This window comes from Arvicanthis niloticus, chromosome 9 (assembly GCF_011762505.2).
Source record: "Arvicanthis niloticus isolate mArvNil1 chromosome 9, mArvNil1.pat.X, whole genome shotgun sequence".
In the NCBI taxonomy this organism is placed as follows: domain Eukaryota; kingdom Metazoa; phylum Chordata; class Mammalia; order Rodentia; family Muridae; genus Arvicanthis; species Arvicanthis niloticus.
In genome coordinates this window covers 22249568-22263769 of record NC_047666.1, presented here as the reverse complement: position 1 = coordinate 22263769, position 14202 = coordinate 22249568, and positions in this window count along the sequence as shown.

The window sequence follows — 14202 nt, the reverse complement described above, 5'->3', positions numbered from 1 at the left end:
CTAGTTCCATCCATTTGCCTAAGAATTTCTCAAATTCATTGTTTTTAATAGCTGAGTAGTACCCCATTGTGTAAATGTACAACATTTTCTGTATCCATTCCTCTGTTGAAGGACATCTGGGTTCTTTCCAGCTTCCAGCTATTATAAATAAGGCTGCTATGAACATAGTGGAGCATGTGTCCTTGTTATATGTTGGAGCATCTTCTGGGTATATGCCCAGGAGTGGTATAGCTGGGTCCTCAGGTAATGCTATGTCCAATTTTCTAAGGAACCACCAGACTGATTTCCAGACTGATTGTACCACCTTGCAATCCCACCAACAATGGAGGAGTGTTTCTCTTTCTCCACATCCTCACCAGCATCTGCTGTCACCTGAGTTTTTGATCTTAGCCATTTTGACTGGTGTGAGGTGGAATCTCAGGGTTGTTTTGATTTGCATTTCTCTGACGACTAAGGATGTTTAATGCTTCTTTAGGTGCTTCTTGGCCATTTGAGTTTCCTCAGTTGAGAATTCTTTGTTTAGCTCTGATAATTGGATATTAGCCCAAAAGCTTGAAATAACCAAGATACAAGTCACAGACCACATGAAGCTCATGAAGAAGAAAAACCAAAGTATAGATGCTTTGGTCCTTCTTAGAAGGAGTAACAAAATACTCATGGGAGCAAATATGCAGACAAAGTGTGGGACAGAAACTGAAGGAGGGGCCGTCTGGAGACTACTCCACCTGGGTATCCATTCTATGTGCAGTCACCAAAGGTAGATCCTGATGTGGATGCCAGAAAGTGCATGCTGACAGAAGCCTGTTATAGCTGTCTCCTTAGAGGTCTGCCAGAGCCTGACATATACGGAGGTGGATGTTCACAGCTAACTATTGACCTGATCATGGGGTTCCCAATGGAGGAGTGAGAGAGAAGACTGAAGGAGCTGAAAGGGTTTGTGGCCCCATGGGGAGAGCAACAATACCAATTGACCAGAGCTTCCAGGATCTAAACCACCAGCCTGGGAGCACACAGGGAGGGACCCACGACTCCAGCTGTATATGTAGGGGAGGATGGCCTTGTTGGGCATACGTGGGAGAGGAGATCCTTGGTCCAGTGAAAGCTGGAAGCCCCAGTGTGGGGGAATTCATGGGTGGAGAGGTGGGAGTGGGCTGTTGGGTGGGGGCACATCTTCATAGAAGCAGGAGGAGGGGGGATGGGATAGGGGGTTCCTGGGTGGGGGGAATGGGGAAAGGGCATAACATTTGGAATGTAAATAAAATATCCAATAAAACAAAACAAAACAAAACAAAACAAAACAAAAGAAAGTGAATGTGTATTTGTTAAGACACCCATCTGTGGTTATCTGTTATGACAGCCCAGCTGGAGTGGCATAGGAACCTATACGGCTGAAATGTTAAAACTGTAACGTGTGGGATGGCTCATGCCTGTGATAGTTAAACACTCTCATGACGCCATAAAATGAATTATAACATTAGCTAAATGTGCTGGGGACTTAAGGGCCAGGAAATACGATTACTTTATGTGCACCAATTCGTTTGCAATTCCCTTGGTCCTACTCGATAAGCCCATGACTTCATCCTTATACCCATGAAGGCATTGGGGTGCAGAGAGGAGATGAAGTGTCATATCTAAGATCACATAGCTAGTCACAGAGGTGGGGCTGGAAGTGTGCACGTAGAACCCATGCACCTAAACAGCGTCCTGTGTCTGAGTGTGGACAATTCTATGAACCCCTGGGGAGGAAAAAAAAGGGGGAAATGTTTGACCAACTGGTCAGCTAGATCAGCTGGATAAATCTGGGTGAGTAGAATGTGGCAGAAGGAGAAGTTGGTCTTATCTCCTCTCATTTGCAGGGAGAGGAAGCCGATGGTGTCAAGGGATACAGGATTCCTCCATGATGTTGAAAGAGAGATGTGTAAAATCAAGAATGGGACTTTGTCTAAGGCTCATGACATCTTCAAGCTGCCTCCACCTGAGAGGGTATGACATGGCAGAAACTTCTTCTCAACAATAGGTTCAGCCTGGGAAGGGTTGCTCATAGAGATTTCCCAGAGTCACTGTGGCCCACTGGACTGGCTCTTTCTCCTCAGCTAGGGATGTTTTTGTCTCTACCTCTTCAGCTTCTAAAATTTGTGTGAGGCCACTGAGAAGCACAATAGACAAAGAAACTCAGGTAAGATCAGTGCTGGGGGCATCATGCTACCCAATTTTAAAACACAGCAGACATAGTAATCAAAATAGCAAGTTAAAGGCAAAAAGCAGACATGCAACCCAAAGAACAGATTAGAAAGCTGTATCAGGAAGTACATATATACACTGTGGTACATTAATCTTCAACAAAAGTTCCAGAAAGCACACGATGGAGAAAAGGTAATATCTTCAATCAACGGGGCTGAGAAAAGTGGATGTTCATTCTCTGGAATGAATCTGGACCCTATCTCACAGTTATAAAAAAAATCCAACCTCAAGTGTATTGTAGTAAAGATGTAAACATACTATCCCAAACTGTAAAAGTACTAGAAGAAAACAAAATTGAGAAAGTTTCTTGACATTGGTCTTAGAAATCTTTTGGCTATAACCATGTACAAGTTATCATTCCACCATTGTAATGAAGCACCCGAGAACATCAGTTTTGCAGAAAGAAAAGGTTCATTTTGGCTCATGTTTTTTTGGAGCGTTCAGTATGTATTTATTACTTTGGGGTCTATAAGTGAGGCTTTGTATCATGCTGGGACAGCATATGTGGGCAGGGAAAACTCATTTCTTTGTGGCTAGGAAGCAGAGTGAGATAAGACATAGAGGTATACTGGGGAAGGAGGGGAGAGGGAGAGAAGAAGGGAGAGAAAGAGAGAGAGAGAGAGAGAGAGAGAGAGAGAGAGAGAGAGAGAGAGAGAGAGAGGAGAGGCTGACCAGATGCCAGACACCAGTGTTCCAGTATTCACCCTAACAGTAACTTAACTTCCTTCCATCTCATCACCTGCCAATAATGATAAGTGTTCAAGAGCAAACCTTCACTATGTGGCCTTGGAGAACATTCAGGTTCCAACTTGATGCTTGCCTTGCATGCACTAGATCCTAGAGTCAATCTCCAGCACTGAAAAACCCTCCCCAGACAAACACCAATCACAGTACAGCAAACAGAGGTATGTGGAATGCATCAAAATAAAGTTTCCATGCAAGAAATAAGACGATCAATGGAGAAAGAGGTAACCCACAGGGCAGGAGATGCTTGCAAGCCGCACATTATTTTTTGTTGTTGTTTTGTCTTTTCGAGACAGGGTTTCTCTGTATAGCCCTGGCTGTCCTGGAACTCACTCTGTAGACCAGGCTGGCCTCGAACTCAGAAATCCGCCTGCCTCTGCAAGCTGCACATTTGACAAGGGGCTAATATTCAAAATTTGTAAGGGACTCACACAGCTACACACCGAAGAAACAAATACACTAATTTAAAACTCTGGCAAAAGCTTCTCAGAGGTCACAGAGAGATGCTGAGCTCTGGACAAATTGCGAATGAGGGTTTCCTTTTCTGTACATCCTGACTGATACTTGTTATCTTTGTCTTTTTGATGACAACCTTTCTCACAGGATGGTGAGCTGATGTCACACTGAGGTTTTGATTTGTGTTCTGATGATTAGTGGTATAGCTAGCACTACATATTTTCAAGCACTTATTAGCCATGTTTATGTCTTCTTAAGGGAAAACAATAACAACCAAGAGTGGGCTGGGAGATAGCTCAGTCAGTGAAGTGTTTGCTATGTCAAACATGAGAGCCTCAGTCTGATCCCTAGAACCCTCATTAAAAACCTGGGCATGGTAGCACAAGTCTGTAACCCTGGTGCTGGGGAGGCAGAGACAATGGGGTCCTTGGGATTTGCTGATCAGCTTAGTCCACTTGGTGAGCTCCAAGACTCAAGAAGAAGAAGAAGAAGAAGAAGAAGAAGAAGAAGAAGAAGAAGAAGAAGAAGAAGAAGAAGAAGAAGAAGAAGAAGAAGAAGAAGAAGAGGAAGGGACCTGGGAAATGACATTGATGCTCTGTATACGTGCATATACGTGTTATAGTGGTCTGAATGAGAGTGGACCTTATAGGCTCATATGTTTGAATGCTTGGTCTACACTTGGTGGAACTGTTTGGGAAGGATTAGGAAGTGTGGTCCTGTTGCAGGAGATGTGTCACTAAGGGTAGGTTTTTTTAGGTTTCAAAAGACCACAACATTCTTAATTAGCTCTTTGCTTGTGGAGTAAGCTCTCAGCTCTTCTCCAGAGCCATGCCAACTATTGTAGTGACAATTCTGGAATCTTGGTTTCTTAAAAAAAATAAACAAAACAGAAGTATTATCAGAAGGTACTTTCTTTTAATCCCAGGTGTGGGGATATGGGGCCACTTCAGACTGTCTAAAGCAGCTGACTATGATTTGCCTTGTGCTCTAGCAGAGGCATGGTTTTGCCAGCTGCAGATAGTTGCTGCAATTGTGTGACATTTGGAATTCTGGGAACTTTTCAGAAGGTGTACAAATGCTAGGGCTCTGAGAGGCAGAGTGCATGGCTATTGGTCACTCAGGGGTGGGGGCTTGTTGTGGTTTGCTAGAAGTCATGCTCAAAGAAGAAACAAAAGGAAATACATTAGATTCAGGACTCTCTCTCTCTCTCTCTCTCTCTCTCTCTCTCTCCCTCTCTCTCTCTCTCTCTCTCTCCCTCTCTCTCTCTCCCTCTCTCCTATCCTTTCTCTTCCTAATCTAGTGATAGAAGGTGAAATCAGGGATAAAGGGTGGGGAAATAGAAAAACCCACAAAATAGCGAAGACCAGTTATATATCACTTGTTGCTGTGTTCCCTGTCATTATGGTCATGGACTCTAACCCCCTCCCCCTGGAACTGAAGACCCCCAGACTCGGGAGACCCTTCCTCAAGTCTCAGGAAATCATGACCACCCCAAACCCACAAGAAACCATACCTGGATGCAATCAGCAGAGGTTTATTAGGGAAGAAAGCTGGCAGCCAGCGGTCTAACTACACACTCTTGCAGGAGTAGAGTTCAACCCCGCCAGCCAGTCTGAGGAGAGTTTTAAAGGGAAAAATCACAAACCAGGGGAGTGGGAAGGGGGGTGAGGGGTTGTCAAGGATACAAAACATAAAAATAGTGGAACATTTCAGAGGTACTCACCCTAAATGATTAGAGTCATGTGAAAATCACTCTGCACACTCATTCCTCTCAAAAATGTAGTTCTACCATGTCACTGTGCTCTCAACTATTTTCACTTCTTCCGGCTATAGCCCCACCTAGATGGTTTGCATCTTTCTCTGTGGTCAGGAATGTGTCTTCCTGCCTTTTGGGCTTTTCCCACCCACAGGTGGGGTCTACTCCCTGAGGCTTGAGGAATGTAATCCAGTAAGTGTCCTCTGATTCAGGGATAATGTCCTCCACCTGGAATGTGTCCCGGGGCAGTGAAAATCTTACATTCAGTTCTACTTTCTGGAACTTACATTCTTTTGCTCAGATCTAGGGTAAAGAAAACACACACACACACACACACACACACACACACACACACACACACACACGTATAATTTTTCACTCTACAGAACTATGAGTTCCCCAATTAAGTAATTTTAAAAATTAAGTTGCCCTGACCATGGACTTTCATCACAGCAGTAGAAAAGTAAGCAAGACATATGTACACCTGCACAACCCTGCCCCCATCACACCACAATCTCCAAATAACCCTAATATTAAAAGGGCCAAGGAGCTATTTCCCAGATCCATCTCCCACTGTTTCACTGTTCAGATCACCCCATGGGGTATGACTACTTCAGTGCCATGTCATCTGGCTGTGGTGGCAGCAGCTATGACAGATCTCAATGACTTAGGTGAGATGTTTTCTACAGAGAAAAAAGTGACGCTACTCAAAGTTCCCTGCAGCAAGATGAAAACCTGGATGAATGGGGACTACTGTACCATGGTTGTAATGAGTGTTTCATATAATTCAGCGAACGAGTGGGTAAGAGTACATTTATTAAAAGCACACAGTATTAACGGGACCATGTTTTAATTCTCAAAATGTCACTTTGGAGAGTAGATCCATCAGGGTAAGAGAGTTGACTGAAGAACCCAGATTTTATTATTTTCCACTCTACGGAAATTGGCTATGAAAAAAAATGGGTCAAGTCTCCTTTATTTATATTGCATTTACACCATGCTTTGTAGAACAGATTGCTGCGCTAATGAAGCTGGGTGAATTCTTGTGAGAACTACTTGCTTTTATTAGCAGACACTTATTAATCAAAAGGCTTTCTGTATATCTAATCAGTCATAAAAGCCACTCTCGGGATGAAGCCTCCTTTACAGCCTTCCTTGTTCAAAGGTGAAGAAACTGACTTCAAGTTTCCCAGGAGCAGGAAAGAGGATGTTTTTCTTAGCTACTGGGTAGGATCTTGTGATATGAAGACTCAGTAACAGAAAGGCATACATAATGATTGAGATAATAACACTGTTTTAAAGATACAATTTATATCCTTCTGCCCTTGTTATTACTCCTTCCATTCTAGGCACTTGAAGTCTGAGTCCCTCAGCAAATATTCAGGCCTGTGAGGTGGCTTCGCTTTGCTAATCAGTATTCTCAAGATTTATTTCATTTATGAGTACACTGTTGCTGTCTTCAGACACACCAGAAGAGGGCATCAGATCCCATTACAGATGGTTCTGAGTCACCATGTGGTTGCTGGGAATTGAATTCAGGACCTCTTGAAGAGCAGTCGGTGCTCTTAACCAGTGAGCCATTTCTCCAGCCAGCTAATCGGTATTCTCTTAGCTCTCACACAACCTTTTCTTCACACAGTTGCATCCATGGATCCAACCCTGGCTTCTCTGCTGCTCGCCAGCCAGGAGCTAACCCTATAACCACATCTCTTCTAGAGTGTTACCTTTAGAACTTGGATTAGCTTTAAGCACTAGCCAGGTGAGGTCCCTATAGCTGGGTGAAAGGAAGGAACTGGGCTCCTCTGGTGGCCATCGCAGCAGTGACCAGCTCTCCCTTTCCACTGCTAGCATTTTTGCTTGTCTTTATCACTAAGTTCAGACCAATTTGACTACTGATTATCAGCATCAGTATTTCTTCAACCAAAGGCTTTTCCTGGGCAAGCTACATAGCCGGATGCGCCCCCTATTCTTGACCTTCAGTTCCCCTTTCCCCTAGTGGTGCTTTCCAGAATTGCTTTCCCTTAAAGTACTTGCTGACAGTTCTCACCTGAGGATTGGTTTCTGCTGGAGATCAAATTAAGACAGCCTTCAGAATTGCAAGGAGCTTAATATGAGGCCAACAGTTTCCTTTGCCTCTGGGCCCTGTACTATTTTGCTTTTTTTTGGAGGGTGCTGCGATAAAACACTGACCAAAAGGAACTGGGGAAGCAAAGGCTTATTTGGCTTATAGGTTATAGTCTGTCATGGAGGGAAGCCAAGGTGGGAACTCAAGGTCCTGCCTAGGTTCCTACCTAGAGGGAGGAAATGAAGCAGATTTTGGAGGAACACTGCTTTACTGGCTTGCTCTTCCTAACTAACTCAGCTAACTTTCTTACACAGTGCAGGCCTATCTGCCTAGGAATGGCGCCACCCACAGTAGACTGGGCCCTACTCATCATGAGTTACCAATTAAGAAAGCCAGTTTGATTAAGGCAATTCTTTACTTGAAGTTTCCTTTTCCAAGTTGACTCTAGGTTTGTGTTACTGTCTGAATTACAGTTCTATTGCTGTGAAGAGACACCATAGCCAAGGCAACTTGTATAAAAGAAAGCATTTAACTGAGATTTGCTTATAGCTTTAGAGAGTGAATCCATGGTCATCAGTGGTGGGAAGCAGACAGGCACGGTGCTAGAGAAGCAACTGAGAGCCTTACACCTTGATATGCAGGCAGCAGGGAGAGAGGTGACAGGGAGAGGCAGACACAGAGAGACACACATACACACACACAAACACACACACGCAGAGTCAGACAGAGAGACAGACAGAGAGACACTAGGTCTTTTATGAGCTTTTACAACCTTTAAGCCCACCCCCAGTGACACAACTCCTCTAACAAGGCCACACTTCCTAATCCTTCTCAATATTTCTACTCCCTGGTGACCAAGCATTCAAGGAGGGGGGGCATTCCTATTCAATCTCTCACATTTATTTTGACAACTGAAGCTGACTGCGATGGGCACTGGTGGTGGAGTCTTCTTTTGCATGAGGTCCTTCCACACTCATCAGATGGCTTTAATTTGTTCAGAGCTGCAGAGAATCTAAGTATTCTGGTACTCAAGATCTCTTTAGTTCCTCGCAATCTTTCAAGAACTCTATTCTTATATGTTGCAGTTTCTAAGAGAAATAAGCTTTAATTAATGGACCAGAATTCATGAGAGAAGCAATGAGGCTGAAACTTAGTTAATTTCTCTGGCGGATGAGATCATTTAGCATCGACTGAAGTCTTGAAAATTTTGGTATGTCCTGAAAATATGAAAATGGGTGGAGTAAGCACCTACTTCTCCAAACTAGAGAAGATGGTGGCCATGAACATTCAAGAAAAAGCAAAATGATCGGGAGGATGGCTCAGTGGTTAAGAGTACTTGCAGCTCTTACAGAAGATCCGAGTTTGAGTCCCAGTTGGTGACTCACAACCATCTGCAACTATGGTTCTAGGGGGATCCAACTTCCTCTTTGGCCTTTGCTGGTACCCACACATGTATGCATGTGCACACACAAAGATCCATACACATAAAAAGAGAAAGAAAAGGCAAAACAAAAATGACTGTATTATGGAGTCTCAGAATTTCAGAGATGATAAATCAAAGGCAGATAAAATAGCTTATAGAGACTTCTGGAAAGTCTGTTAAAGAAAAGAAACATGAATAAGCATAGTTGAGTATTGATAATCCACTTGTGACTGGATCAAAAAGGATGGCTTTTAGTCATAACTTTATAGACACTGTCTTGGGTTGCTGTCTTGAATTGCTTTAACTTCAATCTATGAATGTCGCTGCCCCACGCTTGGGGGCCAAAATGTCATGGACCATTCTATCAGTATTGGAACCCACACTGCCAAAAGCCTTGGGGGCTTAATTGTTAGAGCCCGCACTGCCCCAAGCTGCTCCGGTCCATAAGTCGGGGGTTCAGCAAAAGAGAGAGTGAGGATGGATGCAAAGAATGGAGACCAGACAGAGTGTGATTCAATCGTTTATTCTTCAGTCTCTCTTCTTCTCTCCAAGTCCCTAGTTCCTAGTACCAAGTCTCAAGTCCTAATCCTAGTTCTAAGCTGCTAGTCTCTTTCCCAGTTCTAAGTTACCTGTCTCAAGTCTCAAGTACTCTTCCAAGTACAAGTGTCGGGTAATAATTTCTTCTGTCTGCCTCTCGCCTTTTATTTGTCTCACTTCTAAGTCTTATCTCTAAATTACACCTTTGGGTCATAGCTTTAAGTCTCAGCTCTAAATCACACCTTTAAGTCTCACACACCCAAGGGAAGATCCTGGGTATCTAAAACAAGATGTTATCAGAGTGTGCTCAGCTGTTGTAGGCTGTTGTAAACAAGTCTCTTGTCAAGATGGCTGCAAGGATGATAGCCACCTTCTGTCGGCTCCCTACATATGAAGACAGATTTTTCTACGCAGAAGTACCTGTAGAAGTTCTGATAGGAAAGGGTAGGACAAGTGCTGAGGTGATGCTTTAGACAGGACAGATCTTGTGACATTGGTGGATGTTTTCCTGGGATTCTAGGCATGTCACTGCAGTGTTAAGGAAATGTATAGTGAAGCAATGATGTCAGCTCTTAATGAAAATTGTAAACTGTGTCCTTTGGGGACAGGGATGCTTGCTATCCCTCTCAGATTCTGAATATTCAGGAACTACACTTCCCAAGAACCTATGGGGCTGGGTGCTGTCTGTTGCCAGGGTTCTAGCCAATGTGGTAAGAATAGAAATAGTTTAAGGCTTTTATAGGTTGAGCCCACAAAACTCTCCCTTGCAGAAACACACCATGGTATTTGTTCCTTCTAGTTTTCTCATAGAGATAGCCCCTGGGGTGACTGTGCAGCTAAGTGTTGCTGAAAACAGCAAACTCTTACCAATTTTGGGTTTGTGAAAGACCCAGAGAAACTAAACTCTGTCAATCTATTAACAACCCACTACTGTTAAGTGAATAAGTAAAGTCCGCTGTGCTTGAGTCACCATATGCTTCAGGTTCTATTTCAGTAGTTAGTCTCTGTAACCTACACTGCATCTCAGGTGTCTCTCGATCTCTCTCACTCTATTGCAACTCTTCAGCTATGCATTGTAGAGAGGAAATAGTTACAGACAACACACCAACGACTGGCTAATACTGCATTTCTATAAACGTTATTTACAGGATGCTGCTGCTGTCAGCTTGGCCCTGCAGAGCTCTGGGTCCTTGCTCTTCTTTGCTCTGATACATCTTCCTTCATGGTACCCACTATTTTCCTTTGGGTATCCACTACTGTAGGATGTATTATAGTTAAGCTTTCCAACAAAAGAGATGTCTTCTGTCTTGTTTTCTACTTTATCTCCCATGTATAGCATGATGGCTAGCTTATGATAGCCCCTTGACAGATATTTGTTAAACAAATAGTTATAAAGGTTTGGTATATTACCCCTACCACTATAATCATTAATTTCACATTGTATTTCTGCCAAAAGCAAAAAAAAAAAAAAAAAAAAAAAAAAGTGATAGAATCTATCCAGAACCCTAATGTGTTCATTAATTTTGACCTTTTCTTTTTTTTATTATGAGCAGGAACACAAACAGCTTTGCATCTCATTATTTATAATAATGGAACTGGAAAAATAACCTGAGATAGAGTGACAAATAAGCAACCTAGGACCTATCTGTAACTAGATAGAAATTACTAGAAAAATTATTAGAGCATTTGTAGTGACTATTTTACTGGAAAGAAAAAGACACATATAATATATGCACATATATGTGTATATGTATGTGTATTATGTATCTATATGTATATGCGTGTATGTATGTGTGCATCTGTGTGTGTATGCATGTTTGCATATATATGTATAGATCTCTGTCTCTCCCTGTGTCTGTCTCTCCCTGTGTCTCTGTTTCTCTCTGTGTTTCTGTCTCTGTCTGTTCTCTCTCTCTCTCTCTCTCTCTCTCTCTCTCTCTCTCTCTCTCTCTTTAGTATCAAATGATGGGAAGGTATCAGGGTGTTTTCTTCTGCCTGCATTTGATTGACTCTTCATCATGGGTCCTTTAATATTGTAATTTCCCCTTTTCCATGTGAAAAGGGAAGAAACCTCTTACCCCTCCTTACAACTGTTGGATCCTTGAGCACTTGCTGGGGAGGGACGGGAGGGTGTGTGTGTGTGTGTGTTTAACAGTTTTTTCCATGTAGAAATGGGTAGAAATGGTGGTTGATAGAATGTGTGCTGGCATAGAACAGAAAAACTGCCCTGAATGCCTTCTATTTTTAAGCTTCTTTTATTGTGTAAGGATGGTGAACAGCTGTGGTGGTGCCTCCTCCTTCCTCTGTCTCTGTCTGTCTGTCTGTCTGTCTGTCTGTCTGTCTGTCTTTGTCTTTTGAGATAGTGTTTCTGTGTAGCTCTGACTGTCTTTGAACTCACCCTGTAGACCAGGCTGGCTCGTAACCCAGAGATCTGCCTGGTTTCTCTTTCACCTTCTTCAAGGAGTTGGAATCTCAGTCACTCCCGGAGCCTGTCATTGACAGGGCTAGTCTTGCTAGCCAGCCTGCTCTGGAGACCCCTGTCTCTATTTTCTGAGGTTAGAATTATAGGTGGGCTTTCATGACCCCTGGTATTTATGTGGATTTGCCCTCAGGTCCTTATGTGTGTGCAGCAAATGTTCAATCACTCAAACACCTCTAGCTCTTTACCTAGCAGCCCCCTTTCCCACAGTCTACTGAGAACTATCTGGTCTGACAAACTTTACATTTTTCTGTGTATATTAGAAGCAGGAACTTCCGTTGACTACCCTAGCCCTTGAGTAGAGAGGGAAGAGAATGGATAGTGCAGGGAGGAAGTTGGGGGCTGGGTCCTGGGTATCCAGTGGCTGCTGGAGATTCCTTACTGTACACAGTGATGATTGACATGTATCTTCAACCTACTAGTCTTCTGCTCTGTGGCTGTTCCCACCAGTATTCCAAACTTTGTAAGAGGCCACTACATGTACCCGTTCTATGCCAGTGTTTTCAGGGATGGAAATTTAGGGATGGGGCCTCCGTAGGATGTGGTGTGGTGAAGGATCTTGGTTTCTAGGCCTTGATCTATAAGCAAAGCATACTGATTACAGAATTGGAGGTCTAAGTTCAGGGTCAGAGATAACAGAGAAGACCTGGTTTAAGATAACCCAATAGTAGACATAACAGACAGGACACAATTTTGGAGAAAACAAGTTAGCCAGTAACGCTGAGGAAGGTGAGCAAGATCCCATCTTTATACACTTGGCCGCGAGACCTAGTTGCTTCATTGTATTTCTACAGCTTTGCTTATTTTGTTAGCCTGACTATGACTGCCCTGGGATGGTGGCATAGAACAGTAGATGTGGAGAAAACCAGGGGCAGCAGCCAGGAGGCCCAAAGTTACAAAAAGGAGTGGGTAACCAATTTGGTTGGATTATATAGGGAAGAACAGCCTATCCCCTTGGGCTGGAGAATTCAGGGTAGGGGATGAGGTATGCCAGCCAGGAGAGCCCTGTAACAGGTAGGCACTGAGGGATGCAGGGAGAGCCTGGCAGGCAGGTCATTTTGATATGTTAGATAGGCACCTCAGCAGTTTGTCTTGGCTTGAAACTAAACAGGAACTGAATGCTCTTTGTGGAGCTCTGAACAAATCTGAGTCTTGCAGACTCATCGTTTCCATCTGTAATAAGGGAGTAGCTCTTTTCCCACAGGGATGCAGGAGCTAATGCAGTGGTGATATCCAAACTGTGTGGGAGCAGAGGCAATGGCAGCACTGAGTAACTGCCAGCCATTGGGTAGTATTCCTATATCCCTTCCCCTTTCTACAGACAGTATCTACCCGCCTTTTAGGCTCAGCTCAAACTACAGCTTTAAAATTTCTCATCTGTTTTAACTTCCTTTATGGTCCCATAGTTCCTCTAAATATACTGTCTACAGTATGATGCTTTTTACTTAGTCTTTGTCTGTTTCATGTGTATCATTCATACATACATAATTCATTTTGATCATATACATCCCTATTGCCCTGCTGTCTGACATTACGGGAAAGCCCTGAGCTTGGTGCAAAATGGCAGACTCCCTTTATCGGCAAGACTTTCTCTTCTCAACCTGGGGTATCCCAAACCCCACACCTTATACCTCTGGAATGTCACACAGCCTTGGTTAAGGTTACAGGTTCACCTTTCTTTCTTCTGATAAGAACCGGTTCAGCTAACACCTGAGATTCCTGGAATGCCTTCCTGTGTATCTTAGTTACAGTTTTACTGCTGTGAACAGACACCATGACCAAGGCAGCTCTTACAGTGACAACATTTAATTGGGGCTGGCTTACAGGTTCAGAGGTTCAGTCCATTATCATCAAGGCAGGAGCATGGCAGCATCCCGGCAGGCATGGTACAGGTAGAGCTGAGAGTTTTACATCTTCATCTGAAGGCTGCTAGTGGGAGACTGGCTTCCAGGAAACTAGAATGAAGGTTTTAAAGCCCACATCCACAGTGACACACTTACTCCAACAAGGCCACACCTACTCCAACAGGGCCTCTCCCTGGGCTGAGCATATACAAACCATTATACCACGCTAATGAGACATCTCAGTACCTTAGCTTTCATGACCTTTGCTCACCCTGGATATTCCTACCACCTTCCCCAAAGTTATGTAGCCCTAGATTCACCCTGAGTAAAGTTGATCTGTCTCCCTGAAGCTGGTCCTGGTATGTCGTTACTGTCATTAGTACTCACGAGCTGTTGGAAACCCTGTTCGTAGAGCTCCTTTGGTCCTCATGGACCAGTGACCAATGACCCCAGGGAGAAGGGAGACCCACACACCAACATTACCCTTTCTTGTGCCCCACCCAAGCCCTTTGAACTCCTTCCCAGCAATTCCCAGCACTTTCATGTCCTCTAATCAGGTGGCTTCCATGTCCATGTGTGTGTGGGATTTTTACTGGATCATAGGTAACTTATCGGTGGCTACAGCACTGAAAAAAAGTGACTTCCTCTCCCTTAGTG